The 19,887-nt window shown below is 37.1% G+C and overlaps 1 protein-coding gene and 1 long non-coding RNA gene across 3 annotated transcripts in view; both read right to left on the bottom strand.

The window, feature by feature from the left end:
- Nucleotides 1-19,887, bottom strand: part of LOC120423982 (zinc finger protein ush) — a 188,257-nt gene that overhangs the window by 40,107 nt on the left and 128,263 nt on the right. The gene's annotated exons all lie outside the window — the stretch shown is intronic.
- LOC120418730 (uncharacterized) lies at nt 13,486-17,644 on the bottom strand. The gene is made up of 3 exons (XR_005605613.2): nt 16,806-17,644; nt 14,223-15,771; nt 13,486-14,162 (listed from the first exon to the last, which is right to left on the bottom strand). It is a non-coding gene; the product is annotated as an uncharacterized LOC120418730 (long non-coding RNA).

Here is a 19,887-nt window from a genome sequence, read left to right as displayed (position 1 = left end):
CAAAAATCGGATCGTTTCTATCGAAAACTATATAAAGAGAACAAAAATAAAATTCATCGGCCAACGAACGCGCGAACAAAAAATAAATGAAAAAAGAAGAAGAAGAAATCCAATCACCCCATGTACACAAATAGCGACACAAAAGAGACGGAAAATAGCACGAAAAAACAGGACTGAGCGTCCACACAGGCACCGCACTACTGATGCCATTATTTAATTAAAATGACCGATCACCTCATGCACTCGAACAGCGACATAAAAGAGACGGAAAATAACACGAAAAAACAGGACTGAGCGTCCACACAGGCACCGCACTACTGATGCCATTATTTAATTATAATGACCAATCACCTCATGCACTCGAACAGCGACATAAAAGAGACGGAAAATAACACGAAAAAACAGGACTGAGCGTCCACACAGGCACCGCACTACTGATGCCATTATTTAATTAAAATGACCAATCACCTCATGCACTCGAACAGCGACATAAAAGAGACGGAAAATAACACGAAAAAATAGGACTGAGCGTCCACACAGGCACCGCACTACTCGCTAACAATTCGCTTCAAAATTTGGAAAAAGACGTAGACCGGCTTAGAAGTTACTGAAAATTGTAATCTTTATTCAAGTTAGAAAAAGTCTCGAAATAACCTAACAAATCTAGTCTGAATCCGATCAACTTGAAAGTTGTTGACCGCCTATGATATTACTGGAAGTCAAAATCAGTTGAGATATGTAGGCCGGCTAAGAAGTTACGAAAAATTTTAATCTGCCTGCAAAATTATGGAAAAAAATCATCTATGTTCTATAAAAATATAAATTTATAATCAGATATAACATTTCTCTTCACAAATCGAAATGATTGCCCAGGAATGCTGTCCTGTCAAGTGACCACCGCCCGTCTCAACAAGTTTCGAGTTGACCAACCTGGTCAGCCTGACTGACTGACGAGCGAGTGATGATTGAAACATCTGATTAAGGGGTGGCAACTTTTACGCGATTTCTTTCAAGCGTGCAAAAGTGGCACATCAATTTGCATTTCTGAGCGACTTTTTTTCCTCTTCGGCGAAAAACCCCTAAATCAACGTTCCTTTTGCAGAAAAAAAGTACGACCACCGTAATTGATGGTAATTTGGTTTTAAAAGCACCAAACTTATGGGCTCTAAACTGGCGAAGAAACTGGCTGGGTTTCGCGATAGTTTCGAAAATCATTATTTAACGGATCTCCCTTCGATAATTCGATAATTTAGTGCAAAAGCGCTTTTCTCGCCGTCGTCGTCGTCGACGACGACTTGCCGAAAACTTGCCAATAAAATATATGCAAATCTATTTTTGATAACAAAATTTATACATTTTCTCGCCTCGATGCCGTCTTCGGACCTGCTGCTGTACAGAACGTTTTCTGTAATAGTTCGTTCGGATTTTTTTTGCGCCAAAGCCGGCTTCTCCCTGACGGTTTGGTGTTATTCTAGTTGAGGCCAGCGAAAAAAAAAGTGGAAAACTGTAAGTGTTCGGGGACGGTTCCGCCGACAAAAGTGTGGAGAAAGAAAATGATCGAAAGCGATGCAGTGGAAGAAAATCCTTTCGGAATTCCATCCGGTGTGTCTGCATTGCGCGTTTCTAACCAAATGGGTTTTTTTCCCTTCTCTTCTTTCCGGAGGGTAATGAATCACCCGGGCTTCGATTTGCGGATGAGAAAACGGACGAGGACTTTCATCAGAAATGTCCTTCCCTCCCCCGTCACCACCCCCTACAATTTCATAGAAGCGACATTTGTTCCGCCAAAGGGTTCGAGAAAAGTCGTAAATATTTCACGGAGCTTCCATTTCCACCTTTTTTACTCGTTCGACACCCACTAGAATTGCGCTACTATTAATTGCTACCAGGCCTGATATCGACCATCTGCGCGCTTACTAACTCATCAAATGGCCCAAAGGGGTCCTCGAAAGCCGCAGGACACATCGCGGAGAAGTGTACACCATAATTAATAAACCCCATTAGACAATGATGGGGCTCCTTTGTGTGTCCTCATCCATCCTTCCAGCGCGCGTTCGACGCATCTCATTGATGGATGACCAGCTCATAAACATAAACGCTGCTGCCGCCGCCAACCGTACGGTGCGCAATTCGTCAATGGTGGTGGCGAAAGTCAGGGTAAAGGGTTCTATTGTTGGCTGTTATAATTAAGCGTTAGCTAAAACGTTATCCATCAATTTTCAGTTGTTAGTTTTCATTAAGTCGTCATCAATTAGTAATCAGTTGTAATTCACTAGCCTTGAGCTTTGAAGCATTTAGCTTTAGTTAGTCTTTAGTCATTAAGCGTTAGCTTTCTTCTGATATTAATTTTGCCGTTAGACGTTAGTCCTCAGTCATGAGGCATTAGTCAATATCCGACCGTATGTCGTTCGTCTTGAGTCATTAATCGTTAGTCGTCGTTAACCGTCTGTCGTTTAGTCTTTAATTATAACCGATAGTCTTCTGCCGTTAGCATTGTGTCACGAAGCGTTAGCTGTTCTCGGTTGTCAACTTGTCAGATGTCTGAGGCCAATTTTCGTAACCAATAGTTTTCAGCCGCTTGCCATTAGCGTTGAGTTTTGGAGCGTTAGCTCTTATCAGCCATCAGTGATCAAACTTTAACCGTTAGTATTTTTGATGAGGCTTTTATCATTAGTCTTGCTTAGCTGAAGCGTTAGATATCTTCATGAAGCATTTACTATCGTCAGTCATTTAGTCTTTAGACCAGAGATGTAAGCCTCCAGTCGTTATTTTTAAATCATGAGTGATTATTTTTTCAGAAGTCAATACTTAACCGTAATTGTATGTAGTCTTCAAACTGGAACCATGAAGCGTTAGCTGTTACAAGCTTGTCTTCAGCAGTTTTTGTCAGTTTTTCAAAATTTTCCGAAAAAGTCACGATTCAGTAAAAATATTAGTGAAATGTTACTCTTGTTAAACATAAAATTAAAACAATCAAAATTTAACTTATTTTTTTGATGGTAATTTTTCCAGTTTAACTAAAATGGGAAACAAAAATGCTCAATTTTTTGTCTGATCGAAAAAAGACATAAAAAAATATTTCTTGAATTATCAACGTTTTTGAATATTTTTGGCTGCAACATAACTGTAATTTCATGATACTTTTTGATTCAAAAGTTTTTAAAATCTACCCCTTTAAATTTTATTTTAATTCAATTAAATTCATTAGTGGAAATTCAAGTTGAAATAAGTTTATTTGAAGTACATAAAGAGTTTTGAAAAATACAAAAAAAATATAATAAAAACCTTATTTAAAAAATACATGAAAAATCAATTTTCATATTTTGCAATGTAGTGTTCCAGTATTTTAGTATTTTCTACAGTTAAAAAAAGTATTTTTTTATGAAAATTGAAAATTTGATGGCTGAATATTCCCGTTTGTGTGTGTTTTATAACAAAATACTAGGTGAAAAATTCACAGGAACTTATGAAAATTTTCCAGTTCCTGTTGTAAAACTACTCTTTTTTTAATCAGAAATCATCGTGTTTGTTTTATTTTTTAATTTTTCAATTTATGTATTTTGTGTTTTTATATTTTAGTGTTTAAGACTTAACTTTAAGTATTTTAGTATTTTTGTATTTTAGTATTTTAGTATTTTAGTATTTTAGTATTTTAGTATTTTAGTATTTTAGTATTTTAGTATTTTAGTATTTTAGTATTTAAGTATTTTAGTATTTTAGTATTTTAGTATTTCAGTATTTTAGTATTTTAGTATTTTAGTATTTTAGTATTTTAGTATTTTAGTATTTTAGTATTTTAGTATTTTAGTATTTTAGTATTTTAGTATTTTAGTATTTTAGTATTTTAGTATTTTAGTATTTTAGTATTTTAGTATTTTAGTATTTTAGTATTTTAGTATTTTAGTATTTTAGTATTTTAGTATTTTAGTATTTTAGTATTTTAGTATTTTAGTATTTTAGTATTTTAGTATTTTAGTATTTTAGTATTTTAGTATTTTAGTATTTTAGTATTTTAGTATTTTAGTATTTTAGTATTTTAGTATTTTAGTATTTTAGTATTTTAGTATTTTAGTATTTTAGTATTTTAGTATTTTAGTATTTTAGTATTTTAGTATTTTAGTATTTTAGTATTTTAGTATTGTAGTATTTTAGTATTGTAGTATTTTAGTATTTTAGTATTTTAGTATTTTAGTATTTTAGTATTTTAGTATTTTAGTATTTTAGTATTTTAGTATTTTAGTATTTTAGTATTTTAGTATTTTAGTATTTTAGTATTTTAGTATTTTAGTATTTTAGTATTTTAGTATTTAAGTATTCTAGTGTTTTAGTATTTTAGTATTTTAGTATTTTAGTATTTTAGTATTTTAGTATTTTAGTATTTTAGTATATTAGTATTTTAGTATTTTAGTATTTTAGTATTTTAGTATTTTAGTATTTTAGTATTTTAGTATTTTAGTATTTTAGTATTTTAGTATTTTAGTATTTTAGTATTTTAGTATTTTAGTATTTTAGTATTTTAGTATTTTAGTATTTTAGTATTTTAGTATTTTAGTATTTTAGTATTTTAGTATTTTAGTATTTTAGTATTTTAGTATTTTAGTATTTTAGTATTTTAGTATTTTAGTATTTTAGTATTTTAGTATTTTAGTATTTTAGTATTTTAGTATTTTAGTATTTTAGTATTTTAGTATTTTAGTATTTTAGTATTTTAGTATTTTAGTATTTTAGTATTTTAGTATTTTAGTATTTTAGTATTTTAGTATTTTAGTATTTTAGTATTTTAGTATTTTAGTATTTTAGTATTTTAGTATTTTAGTATTTTAGTATTTTAGTATTTTAGTATTTTAGTATTTTAGTATTTTAGTATTTTAGTATTTTAGTATTTTAGTATTTTAGTATTTTAGTATTTTAGTATTTTAGTATTTTAGTATTTTAGTATTTTAGTATTTTATTATTTTAGTCTTTTAGTATTTTAGTATTGTTACTATTGTAAGTTTTAGTTTTAGCTGTACACCCAAAATTCAGAATCGAGATAATCGCTCTCTCAAAATTTATTGAGGGCTCAGTGCCAAAATCGAAAGAATAATGGTACCAACTCACACCATCATAACAAATGAGTTCATTCGTTAGTTGAATCAATAAATCTCCAACAAGTGTCATACATCGACTTCTGACTTCTCCATTGTTACCAAGCTGTGGTGGCCGAGGCAGCTAAGTCATTGGATTGGTTTGTCAAAGGTCTCTGGTTCGATTCCCGCCCATCTCGAGCTGTGTTCTCTGCGTCCGTGAATGGTACCACTATTCTCTCGACTCGAGACCATCATTCTCACGGACTAGCGCTGCCAGTTTTGGGTGTAAATATATAAATTTTTCAAATTAAATTTCTTTTTTTATTTTTTTGTTTCATTTCTTTTGCATTTTTGTGTTGAAAATCATTGAATGTAAAATTTTGGAATTTTATCTTTTGTTTGTTTGTAGTCTAGTATTTGTGATTTTTTTTTGTATTTTTGAAGTTCAGTTTTTTTTTGTTATTTGTTTTTTGGTTTTAAATTGTTATTTATTTTAGTTTTCTTTTATTTAAATACCAATTTTTTGACTTTAAAAAAAAATGTTTTTGATTTTTTTAAGTCCATAAATGCATAAATGTCTCACGTGGTGGGTTGGCATTTTCAAGCAATCTGGTCTAATTTTTTCATTAAATTGTTTTGGTAACATGGAAAAAAATTGAGAAATTATGTAGTCTAATCGTTCCATATGAATAAAATAACCGCAAAAATGTCCCATTGTATCTCATATTGTAAAGAAGAATTGGTGGGACAAGTAAGCGTTTTTGAGGCAACTGTAATGAGAAAAAACTTCACTTCACTTAGGATAAATTTGGAAAAAAATGTTAAAGTTATAGTTCTGCAAGCATCTCAATTTAAAGGTTCTGCCAAAATTAGCTCTCCTTACCCTTTTTTGTAACAATCAATAAATGCCAACCCAACAAGCCGAACTCTACTTATCACAATCCGGCACGTCCAACGCGCTTCGTCCTTTGGCCTTTCGCTAACACAGAGTGAATGTGCAGCTCGCCTAACAGCTCTACCAGGCCTCCGATATCCACGACTCCGTTGCTTGTCCCTAACAGCAGAGTCTGGATCCCCAGAAGTGATAGATCCAGTCGCGCGACACCGACCCGCCGGGCCAGCGGCTAATAAAATATTATTATATGATTATATAAATCTAGTAATTATTACGTCTTTATCTGACCACCAGGATCGTGTGGCGCGCGCGTTCGTTGAACGCAGCATTAATATGTTCGATGCAATGTTTCATTTTGGAGTCCGGTTTTGGTGCGTGGTTTACGACGAGGAAGTGTTTGCACAAATCTGCCGGCGGCCCTCTAGGTCCTCGGAATTATGGTGGACAATACCGTTGCTTGAGTCCAGCGGAATCGATCCGGGGGAAGATTAAGATTTATCGTGGACACAGAGCGTCTCGAGGATTGAGATATTCCAGCATCCTCTCCCCTCTTGCAACACGGCACGGTTTCGAGTTTTGGAAGGAAGTTGAACCGCCAAGCCAAAGTACGATTATATTATTGATGACCGTCGCTTATCGAGCGGCCATATAGTGGCCCGATAATGATGCTTGATGGTCAGCAATTTTGTCTGTTAGTTGTTGGTCTGTAGCTGAGAATACAAATCATCGCCACGACATCATGTTCAGGGCAGGGGGGGACCACACACAAATTCGACCGACCGAAGATTCAAATCTCGCGCGGCGTGACCCAGGCAGGGAAAATTCATACCTGATTTCGCTGAAATCGACAAGCGTCGCAATGTTCGACTTGTTCTTGTTAACGAGACCACCACCAAAAAACCGAAAAGCGATGGCATCGCGTTGATAGGCGGGTCGAAATTTCGGGGCGACGACACTTTTTGGGGCGGGAGGAAACACGAGTTGGCACGGCGGCAGCATCACACATAACATAAATTTTCAACGCGTCCGATTTGCGATTGGCAGCCGACGATAAGCTGCCAGGCATATGCTGAATTCGAAGTGAGTTGGACGAGGAATCTCCGCAATTGCTGGTTGGTCATTTTGAGCGAATTTGTTTGAGATTTGGAGGCAAGATTGTCGCGTTGTTGCGTTCGACCACCAGATGTCACTGCTCTTGAGGGTTAAGCTTGCATGCAAGCTCGCTTTCGCGCATTGCACGCAAGAAGCAATCGGAAATCGCCAATCGTTAGGCAGTTTGACAAATCAGTTGCTAATTTTTTGTCCCTACACTCTGCTCTTTTGCACTGCCTGCGGCAAACTTTTGCCGCGGTGATATTTGTTGGGTCCATATCTTCCGCGCAGAACCCGCGATTTCCTCCCCACCCTGTTTTAGTGCACCACGTGGAAAAAGAAGTCCCGCAACAAAAAAACCTTCTCATTTTTCCGCTGCATTTGCCACCGGGAAAGTTGTTTTTGTCGCTGCTTCATCATATTTTTTTCGGTTATCTCTCCGCTTTGGAGGTTTTCCTCCCCCCCCCCACCTTCCACGTGGGAATCTGCCCCGTTTTTATGCAACCGGTAGAGCGCGCGCGACGCCCAATGCAGCGCTCGTTTTTTTTGCGCTTCGCGCGTTGCCTACCCTGCAGGCGTGGCGTTGGCGCGCTCACTTTTATGATTGATGTAATTTTAAAACCGCTACCTGCGCTATCGGGACGTTATCTTTAATTTTTATGAGAGTTGCAACCCTCATTTTGGCCGGCTTTGCGCTTTTTTTTTTTGCTGGGGTTTCGGGTGTGTGTCCATTGGAGTGGTGGCCGCCGGACTGGAAGATACCGATTTTTCCGGACCGCCGCCGCGGAAATGTGGCCGCATGCAGTGCTCTCTCTCTCTCGCGCGCTAGGACATGAGAAGGGCTAGGATTTTTCCTGGGCTATATAATAATTTTGATGGCGAATAAAAGCGAACGAGCAGATAAGACAGTTTGTCGCACCCGTCGTCGACGACGGCGGAGTCGTTTGGGGGGCAGAGTTGCCAGGTGAGTTTTAGAACTGGGAAATTGTTGCCATCTTCACTGATGCTTAGTTTTAAATTATGATAAAGTCATTTGGATTATATTTTTGAAACAAAAAAAAGTGCAAACAAGTTTTTTTCACAAATCTGATCAACAAACACAAAATGTAAATTTGGCAACCCTCTTTTTCCTGTCCGTCACAGAGTTCAGAGTGGGTTTGTGGATGAAGCTTCACAGGAATTTCAGTGTTTGAGTGAAGTGTGGGATTCTAGCGAAGTCCATCTGATGGTAATTAGTGACATTCCGGAGGCGATTTTGGATTGGATTTTGCTTGGTTTTATTTCAAACTTTAGAAATTATTATTTTGTTGTGTTTTCGAACAAATTATGAAGGAAAAAATTATAATTGAAGAAACTGGTATCAGGCGGATATATATGACATTTCGTCGCCATCGTGCTAACTTGTCGTACGTGCATTTTGGGCCAAATTGAGTTAAGAACGCCATTTTGTGCAGCTCACAATGCCTCACCTTTTGACCTTCACAGATCCCCAAAATTCGATTTCAATCCTGAGATATTCAACAACAACCGAAAAAACTCCGTGCATTTTTGTCACTTTACACAGTAATTCCTCGTTCATCATGTTTTTCAAACTGTATAACTTAGGGCGTCCAATTTTCCCGGGTTTTGAATTTCCCGGGAAACGGGAAAAATATTTTCGAAATCCCAGGAATTCCCGGGATCCCGGGAAATTTTTAAAACAGTATTAAAATCTATGTTTTCATTATATTTGCATGTTTTTCAAGCTTAAAATCATAGAATTAGCTCAATACTATTCATTGGTGGTAATCTACCCTTCAACCTAAAAAAAGATAGCAGTTTTTAGATACCTTGAAAGATTTTTTTTCTTCTTTCTTGAGCTTTGGTTTCTTATTTTGTATCTTATCCAATGTGATTCAAATTAAATTAGTTTCTTATAAATACATTATTTTTTACATGTCATGACTAGAAACGAAACGAAACTATTGGCACTACGCCCCCGGGGCATGGCCTTCCTCTAACGTGGGATTTCTGCTCCAGCGCCTCTGACGAGACAGGAGAAACCGCGACCGACGTTTTACTTCACCATCCGATAGAAGCTCAGTGGATAAGGCGGGAATCGAACCCGCGTCTCATAGCATCATCGGGATCGACAGCCGAAGCCGCTACCCCTGCGCCACGAGACCCACATGACTAGAAAAGCCTCTTTTTAAATGTCTAAAATAACAAATAAAAAGACAACAAATAAAAATATAATATTTAAATTTTGGATAAGTTTAGACATGCATGTTGTATATAAAAAATATTAATCAAGTTGTCTTAAGGTCATTACCGCCAACTAGGGGAAAATCGGGACTACAGTCTAATTAGGTACAGGAGATTTTAGAGCAGTTCATTTGGAGATCGGTGTACTAATTGTTTTGCTCTGTTCCTGTTTTAACCGAAATCAATCAAAATAATTAAAACATTATGCAAAAACAATGACTAAAACAGCTGTCTTGATTCGATACATTTGTCTTGATTTGCCAAAAATGTTTCATGAAAAATAATTTAAAATGATATTATTTATTAAATTTAAAATCATAAATATAACTAGTCTTTCCAAAAATATATAAAATTTGATAAAAAATATTTAGATCGCTAGGCAATTTACGGATCGGTATTTTGTTTTACAAGTTTGCTTCATAAGTCAAATTAATGCTGATACCTTGTTTGGATAGGACCTATAAACATAACATAACAACGAGAGATGACTCTCATGCCCGCATAGCGTGCGTGACGATGTGATAATGTTGACGACACCAATGCTATGCTATGCTATGCTATACCTTGTTTGGATAGGTCCTATAAACATATGAAAACATAAAAGCTTGTAGGACCTTTTAAAAAAAACCCTGGATATATGCTTAATATATATTTTTTTATCGTTGTTCATCTATTTCAACAACAAAACCTAAATTTCCAGAGATTTTTTTTATATTTTTTCCTATTTCGGGAATTCCCGGGAAAAAATACAAAAAATCCCGGGATTCGGGAATTCCCGGTTCTGGAAAAATCCCGGGAATTTTGTCCCGAGAATTCCCGGGATGGACGCACTAGTATAACTTTATATTACGCTCCGCGTTCTCCGAGCACTCAACCTTAACTGATCCAGCACTTACATCAACATGCGACAAAAGGCCAAAGGGATTTCAGGTCAGGAAAGTCAGGATGCGTTTGACGCACGTACAAGCTAGACTACCGTAAACATTTGTAATTATAACTCGGGACTCCAGCAACCAACTTCAACCAAACTTCGGGATGCACAGAATGGTCAGCCAAACAAAACGTGTTTGTTTTTGTTTACATTGCGTGCTCTCGTTTTTGTATATTCAAGGTCAAACATTAAAACGCATTTTTCTCGGAACGTCAAAATGGCGGGTGCGACAAGATAGCACGACGACGTCGATTTGTAGATGTGTGCCCCTATTAGAATTGAGCAAATTTTGTCTCTCTCCATGTATCAAAACTATTCGGTCATTCACGCGTGCTTTGCTGGATCAGTTAAGGTTGAGTGCTCGGAGAACGCGGAGCGTAATATAAAGTTATACAGTTTGAAAAACATGATGAACAAGGAATTACTGTGGCGTGTCTTGGGTGTTGTAGGATGCATGATACTATTATCATGCTTTTATCTGTGCATGACTAAAAAAAAAAGTTCAACTTATACTAGCGAAATCCCCAAAAAGAGTCTTTGTACACCAAAGATACAACCAAAACAAAATTTGTATGAGAGCATACTGGAAGTTAAATACGTGCCAACAGCACCAACAATGTGCGACGACACCAAAGGGCATGTGTACCCATCAGCAATCCCATACACGGTGCCACTACCGAAACAAAACAACGACCACGAGCACTTCGACAAACTGCGCGATCCGACCGTCATGGAAAATGTACGCCTCTACCTGGCATACCTGAAGGACGCTCCACCGGCCGTCAGTTTCAAGGGAACCAGCGTCCAGTTGTTCCTGGCCGGCGAGGGCATCCCGACGTATCCCGGCACGCTGTTGCGCATCTTTGTCGGGTATCACATGTCCCTCGGAAGCACCAGAACCTGCGCGTTGGCCGACCTGGAGACGCTGAGCCGTTACGTGGCCGCGAAGAGAACAAAAGAGCTGCAGGAAGCGCGCGAAAGTCATCAAAAGTTTTACTATTCCTGACTTGGCGGAAAGTTTTTTACTATTCTGGTTTGGAAAATACTTTTTTTCTCATTTTCAAAAATCAAAATCAAATCTTTCTATCTTAGATATATCGATGCCAGTGTGCTCTTTTGTACTAAGCTTGCTGGGATTCCTACCTAGATAGTACAAAAGAGCACACGGCCATCGATATAGTATTTATGCAAAATAAAATTATGATTACAAAAAACAAAAATTCTCAAAAAAAATTATCTTAAATGAAATTTTCTTCGAAAAGACCACACCCAAAATATTAATACCTAGCTGCACGTTGGGCACAGAAAAAGTTTTATTATGTTAATGGTAGCTTAAATTGACAGAACGAGAAACTCATAATTGAATTAAAAGCTGCGAAAACCCGTGACAATGCCTGTGTGATGAAATAAATAACAAAATTTCGAGATTTTTCAATGCAGCTGAAAGGATCACTTGTGCAAAAAATAAAATAAATTCACGCGCGCTGATTATTCAATTAATATTCGTTGTCGGAATACACAATACAAGCTGTTCGTTCCAATTACCAAAATACTAAACACTTGCACGGAAAGTCAAATAATCATAGGAATAGGTAATATTCATCAGGAAATGGTGTCAATAAAAATGTGTAATATTACGTAAAAAAATCTAAAAAATCTAAAAAATCTAAAAAAACTGGCTGTTGACAGGCCAATTCTCTACCAAATGCGCTGATATTTGGTATGAGAGTCCTTATGAGTATCCACTACAAGGAGAACCTCGGTTTGCCGTAATCTGAGAACTTTTTTGTTTGGTTGAAACACCCTAATGAATATTCATCTGTTTTTGACGAATTTCCGTCAGGTTCACATTTTTATACATTTTTAAGCAATATTACTCAAAAAAGAGGTTATATTCAACCAACCAAAAATATTCAACGTTCAAAAATTAAACTTTTTTTTCTGTGTAAGCATGAGCATGAGCACGAGAGACCACCCATGGTTGCCCCTCCGTTGCTGAACAGAACCGTAATATCCTTTCAGCACTACTGATCATAGGCTTCGACGATCTAGTGGTTTTTCCCTTATCACCAGCATGTATGACAGCAAGCGATTCGAAAAGTATGAAGATCTGTCAAAAATATTGAAATTTCTATTGCGCAATTCTCACTAACTTGTACTTCGCCCTAAATTATTGCTATCGATCGCACTATTGCGACTTGTCAAACTGGCATGGGAAATTTTAATTTTCTCAAAAAATGATCAAAGCGAGCCGATGTTGCTCACCTGTCAATCGCAATTTCAAAGTGCGAATGTCCAGTTTGGTGGAAACTGCGACTGGAAATGTAAATAAACAACTGCTGGTTGCCTAGTTTTTGGAAATTTTGTTGTCAAAAGTGCGAGAGAAAAGTGCGGGCCAAATCCAAGTTACAGTGCAAGGATCAATAGTACTGAAATAGTATTTTTTGCAACTCCGCTGTAAAAATGGCAACTTTTCCTGTCCTTCTGGAGAAACGAAACGGCCTACTTTTCCTCACCAAAAATAACAGAAAGGAAAATTAATAATTTTCAATACCAGTGCTGAAAACTTCTACCTTTCAGCTCTGAAATGGGTGCTGAAAAGTTGAACTTTTCAACACTATTATCGAAAAGTAACATTTTTCTTTATTTATTTTTTTTGAACGGTGAATTTACTAAACACATGAATGTTTGACATAAAATTCCATTCAAGAAGCGTTTTTCGGAATTGCAAAAAATGTTGTAAGCAACTCGTTGCAAAACTTGTTTTTTTCAGCACTCCTCGTAATTATCTAACTCGGTAAACCTCGTTGGAAAATGTACGACTCGTGCTGAAAAAATCTTCTTTTTGCAACTTGATGCATAAACTACTAGGGGAACTATACCCTTTCTCAGCCTATTTCTATTATCGGCCTATCAGCACTTTGATCATGAATTACAGCTTTCATAAAGTGTTTTTGACTGTTCCAAAGTAATGAATAGCTCAAATAAAAGTGAGCAAGCAACTCTCCATTGTTGATACATCTGAAAATGTTGATTTAATAGCGGAAAACGGAAAAGTGATGAGAATTGGTCGAACGGCTTAGAGTGATTAGAATGGGCATATTTCCCCTATTATGTTCAAAATCGCAATGTTAAATACATGTTGTTTCGGAATGATAAAAACTGCTATTCTTCCATGCAAAGTTTAAAAGTATACTTATGGCAACACCTTGATTTAGCTCAAATTAGTCAGTCCTTTTCTGTGGCCGTTCACGTTGCTTTGTGATTTTTGCTTTGTTGCGCATTTTTGACACTGTATAGGATGACGTCAATGCTAGACAAATCGCAACTTTTGATGTTTTCAACCAATCTTTATAAAATTTTCAGAGTGTGTCCGGAATAGCTTTATAATTGGGATGGTGACTTTAATGGAGTCGAAATTCCGATTTTTTCAGATTTATTTTAGATTCAATGGAGTAGTTAATTGTGTTATTTTTTTACGATTTATTTCTGATTCAAGCATGAAATTATAGGTATTTTATTCTAATAATTTGATATTGGCGAATGACGAGTGACATAGTCGAAAGGCTCTAAAAGTGCTAAATGATACGCATTTGCATGCAACAATTTGTCGTCGCTCGTGTGCTATCTTGTAACACGTGTAGCACGTTATTATAGCCAAATTTCAATACAATTGATATATTTTTAACCAACTATGGGACAATATGTACTCCTGTATAAAACTTCAGTCAGCGATGCTTCCTCGGCAGGTTCCAACGGCATTCAGTTTGGCACTTTTGCCAAGTATTTAGTCAGCGTACAGTTTTATGGTTTACAAAACTGAGGAGATGAATGAACTGGGCGTGGTCACGATTGAATGTATTATGTTTTACTGTGAGGTAAACATTTTATCAGCTTCTTTTATTTCCTAATTCGTTTGGGAAAGAACAGCCTGTAAGTAAATTGAATCATGTATTTTTTTTTATAAACTCACATAATAATGATGACTCACTGTTTCGCAATTTTGTTGTTTCAATGCGTCCAGATCGAATAGAGGGTTGAATTCCGAGTTTCCAAGTGGCATGTGATAATAGATGAAATTTTATCCGCCCGTCCTTTTTAAATCGTCTTGATTGGCTACTTGTATGACTGTTGCATTTTCACACAGTGCTTGTTGCTGCAGTTTTAATGTGGCCTTTTCACACAGTTCTTGTTGAAGCAGTTTTAATAACACAGGCTGCATAGCATTGTGTTGAATAATGTCTGGCACATTTTCACGATTACGTTTGCTATGGCGCTTACGCCACTTAATTATAAAATACCCAGCGATGCAGCATATCAAAGTCAGCAAAGCTAACAGCAATATGATCGCTGTATGAAGATTTGCTTCATGTTTGAAATGAAAATCCGTATGTTCATCTTGCTTATCCGTAATGTTTTTAAGAGCTTTATGAATTGACTTTTTCGGAACTTCAGTGGTGGTGAATAAGTTACCCATCTTCCCGGATCACTAGTTCGTTCTACACTGAATGGTTCCCTCGTGAAATTGATCAAAATTAAGACTAGTACAACTACAAAGTGCGGGTTGACCAAACTGTCACCAACACAAACCAGACAATTTGGCCTATTAACGAACGATCCGGTCCATTAAGCTGCGAGTGATGCTTTAAGAGTGACGTCATAAGAGTGAGAGAAAGGAACATACTCTTTGTGAGAGGAGTAAATTAGAGTTTTATGTTGATTATGTTTTGAACAGGAGTACAAATGTTGTCCCAATATCTCCAGATTTTATCGTTTTATATTGGTGGTCATTAGTATTTTCTTTGGTTACATCGTTTATCGTTAAATATTTTAGATAATATATTATTACCGTGACGGCACCAAGGAGGGCATTAGTTCTACTGAGTTACATTTTTGAGTTTTACCGGGAGTTTTTTTTATTCGGTAAGCACAGGATCCTTGGTCCTTGGAGAAATTGCATGCAATATATTCTTAGGCATTCTTACGATGTTGGTAGCGTAGTAAAGTTGTTCATATTTTCTGGTTGTACGTGATGGATTTATCATGGGCAACAAACATTGTAGCACTTCATAACCATCCTAAAGCTCTGTGCTCTTCGAAATTTCTTCAAATGCATACTCAAAACCAACTTATGTGCTAACTAATATATTTCTGACACGTACCAGTCAATTTAGCCAATCAACAGCTAACTCAATATGGCTTAAATAAAAGCAATGTGTTTCTGTATAGGTGAGTATAGTAGTGAGATGTACAATTGAATTGCAAGATGTCTGATTTATTTTTGCAAATGTTTGACCGTGTTCATTCTGCGAAAAAGTTACTTTTTTGATATTTATGAAACATTACGTCGTTGAAAATTTCATGAACATTGTTAACCGATTATTAATAGTTATAGGCATTGTGTCCCATCCATTCAAGAAATAAATCTAACCATCTAAGTTTATCTGTAGCAAACTGGGCATCCCTGCACGCTCCTGGTTGATTTTCTGATGACATAAACGATTGAGCTTCCATATGATTGAAGGCGGTTTGAATGTTGTCTAATTGGTAAAAGACAGAGGATTCTGTTAGAACATTCATTATTAATATTGTACTATACTGCCCCTGTTAGCATAAATGTCCCATATGTTATTTTTTATCACTTTCGAGTTAATGATTAAGGTTGGTTCAAAATCATGAGGTCTTTTGAAAAGCTAAAAATATCAATTTCTTTGTTCAACATTCAATTGTATTATAAGGTGTACAATTTCGCTCTACAAAACCAGAGAACATCCAAAGTCAACTCGTTGCCAACGATCAACGATTTTCTCAGCATACTGTTTTTTTTTGTAAAATTGACATTTTTACGAACATGGGAAGTATGGCATGTTAGGAAGTAACAAAAATGACTTTTTGGCGGGCATTCAGGGGCTGGTTCCGGTGGGCGTACTGAGCCCAAATCAAAAATATGAGCTTGATTGGAAGTAACAAAAGTCGGTGCTCCGCCCTTCAATTTTAAATGGGATTTAACCCGCAACAATATTTTTTGCTCAAAAATGTCTATTTCTGAGGCACTTTGGCCAGCAATGCGTTTACCAAAAACATCACTGGCGTGTAGGCCAGATCCTTGCGCATGTTTTGGTATATATGACATTGAAGTTTAGAGCATCCTCGAGCTCTATACAGGGCTTCAAAGTTTGGCATTTTTTCGAAAATTCGCGACGCCCGAGACGTCATTTGAATTTGCTGGGGCTATTTTTTCGAAAAAATGCCAAACTTTGAAGCCCTGTATAGAGCTCGAGGATGCTCTAAACTTCAATGTCATATATACCAAAACATGCGCAAGGATCTGGCCTACACGCCAGTGATGTTTTTGGTAAACGCATTGCTGGCCAAAGTGCCTCAAAAATAGACATTTTTGAAAAAATGTATTTTTACGGGTTAGATTCCATTTAAAATTGAAGGGCGGAGCGCCAGCTCCTGTTACTTCCAATCAAGCTCATATTTGGATTTGGGCTCAGTACGCCCACCGGAACCAGCCCCTGAATGCCCGCTAAAAAGTAATTTTTGTTACATCCTAATGCCATGTACTTACATTTTTTGCGTAGTTTCCAGAATTTCCTCAAGAGTAAAAGTTGCGCCGACCTTCACGCACCATCTGCAACTGACACATTCTTTTGTCGACAGCGTGGCGTCTAAAAGCATTAAGATCGTTTAGAGCTTCGGATTCAGAGTTTCCCAAGGATGTGTGGTACGAAATGAATATGCGCAACAGTAGCTCGGAAGATATCGGAAGTCCGTGGGCCACCAGACGTAGTTTGATGTTCGCCAAAGTGTTTCCGTCATAACAGACGTACGAGGGTTGATCTTTAAGGAATGCTAAATATAGTCTAACATCATCAATTACAGCGGGGTCACCAAGTATTTCGGTGAAGCCTTTTACATCGACGTCTGGGTTGGATAAATCTATAATTGTTGCTTGATCTTTTTCAAGCGAATTGATTTTGCCCTTTTCTTGTTGATGCAGCTTCGGTGGCTCAGGTTTGTGCTGAATATGTGTTGTCAAATGTTTTTCCGCTGAGCCTTTTACATCGACGTTTGGGTTTGATAAATTTATAAATGTAGGGTATTTATTTTCAAACGAATTGATTTTATCCTTTTCTTGTTGATGCAGCTTCGGTAGCACATGATTGTATTGAATAAGTTTTGTCACATTTTCACGTTTAATTTTGTTACGATTGATCCTTTTAATACAAAAATATAGCACAATTAAGCAGAATACCAAAGCCAATACAATTTCCGCCAATTTTATAATAACATCCAAATTTAATGTATGACTGATGTGAAAATTCGAATGCTGTTTTTGGTTTCCCGAAATTTTTTCGAGAGCCGAATCCACCTTGGAGTTTGTGTAATAGAAAACCATTTTCACAGGTCGCGGGTTCGTTTGGAACTGACTTGCTCCCGCTTCAAATGGTCAATATCAAATACAAGTACAACTATATTGGGCTGACTGGACTGTCACCAACACATGGCAGACAATTCGGCCTATCAACGACTAGTTCTATGTAGCTTTATGCATGGCAATCGTCGTCGTTCGGCCATACTGATAACGATGATCTACATTTTTATGTGTATTCTCAACTTTTGTGTCAAGTCAAGATAGTAGTTTGATCACTCGAAAAAAAGAGCAACATCGCATTGGAAGAGTAAATTTGACTGAACCAGCGAGAGGAGCAAAGTTTTGGAAATGGATGCATTCAGTTTCTTGCTCCGAACTCAACTGTACAGATACCGGTGTGATTTCTTGCTGGTTCGGTTAATTCGGGGTCGATAGTTGCCTCTCACCCCACTTGGCCTGGATTCGATCCCAGACGGTCCCGGTGGCATTGTTCGAGACGAGATTTGGCTGATCACGCCTTCCGTCGGATGGGGGAAGTAAATGTTGGCCCTGGTCTAACCTAGAGGTTAGGTCGTTAGCTCAATTCAGATGTAGGAGTCGGGGAAAACAACCTGCCTCGGTAGTGTCGCTGGTTGGCATTTGGACTCACAATCCAAAGGTCGCCAGTTCGAATTCCGGGGGTGGGTGGGAGCTTAGGTGTAAAAAGAGGTTCGGATTGTCTCACCGCTTCAAACCTTCAGACACCTAGTTTCGAGTAGGAATCTTGCATAGAGAACGCTACGGAAATATGCTGTAGAGCGAACAATTCGATTTATTTTTATTTCAGATAGGATATTTTAATAATAGAGCATCAAGAAAGGTATTTTCAAAATGAAATCGCAAAAAAAAAAAAAAAAAACTCTAGCATGTCGCACCTGTCGCTTGTTCGTTGTTCCAAATTCAATGCACGCATGTTCACGAATTTGGGTACTGACTTTTCTCCGTGCACAAATTAAGGGGTTACATACATGTAGAAAATCACAAAATTTTATATTACAGAATATTTGTTGAATCCACTCAAAAGATGATTAATAATCACTCCTGAAAGTTTCATGAAGATATTTCGTCGCTCGCTAACATTTCAATAAGCGCTATGTCTCACGCAAAGCCTATGTTTATGACGCTTTTTGAAATGTTAGCGACGATTTCATGATTAAATTGAGTAAGAGATGATTTAAGCTCAAAATTTTGCCATGCGCAAAGCGGGCTGTCAAACTTTGTTGGCGTTTTGCCTTCCTCACTGAGGTAAGGCTATAATCCTGCTCTAAAAATGAACTTCGTATAAAAACGTCGTAGACCCACCTTCATGTATACGTATCGACTCAGAATCGAAAACTGAACAAATGTCTGTGTGTGTGTATGTGTGTGTGTATGTGTGTGTGTATGTATGTATGTGACCAACAAACTAGCTCATGTTTCTCGGCACTGGCTGAACCGATTTGACCCGAACTTGTTGCATTCGACTTGGTTTAGGGTCCCATAGATCGAGTTTTATACAGATTGAAGTTTCGATAAGTAGTTCAAAAGTTATGTATAAAAATGTGTTTTCACATTTATTTGGATCTCACTTAACTGTATGTAAACTATGTCCGGGTCCATCATCCGACCCATCGTTGGTTAGGTTATCAAAAGACCTTTCCAACGATTCCAAAACATTGATGATCTGGCAACCCTGTCTCGATATATGGCCACTTAAGTGATATTGATATACTTTTTTGGAGCCGGATCTCACTTAAATGTATGTAAACTATGTCCGGATCCACCATCCGACCCATTGTTGGTTAGGTAATCGAGAGACCTTTCCAACGAGTCTAAAATATTGAAGTTCTGGCAACCCTGTCTCGAGATATGGCCTCTTTAGTGATATTGATGTACTTTTTTGAAGCCGGATCTCACTTAAATGAGCATGAGCATGAGCATGGTTGACTGCCAATGAGCTGCTACTCCGTTATTGACAGATCAGCTGAAGTTAAACAATGAATCAAAAATGATCAGTGGGAGCCAAACATCCGTTCACTGTTTAAACCCTGAAGACCCCGACTTTATTAGTCAATACCGGCGCCCTCCCAAGAAGCCTGCAGTTCAACAAAAGGGAGGAATGTTAGTCCGATAGTTGAAGTTGCAGACTCATCAAGCACATAGTTTTTCGCTATATACTTGTTGATACCGCTTGAGACCGTTGAATCCACAGCATCTCCTTCAAGCATCACGTGATTACTATTTTTTGGGTTAGTAG

This window comes from Culex pipiens, chromosome 2 (genome assembly GCF_016801865.2).
Source record: "Culex pipiens pallens isolate TS chromosome 2, TS_CPP_V2, whole genome shotgun sequence".
In the NCBI taxonomy this organism is placed as follows: Eukaryota; Metazoa; Arthropoda; class Insecta; order Diptera; family Culicidae; genus Culex; species Culex pipiens.
This window is presented reverse-complemented; position numbering and strand designations above follow the sequence as displayed.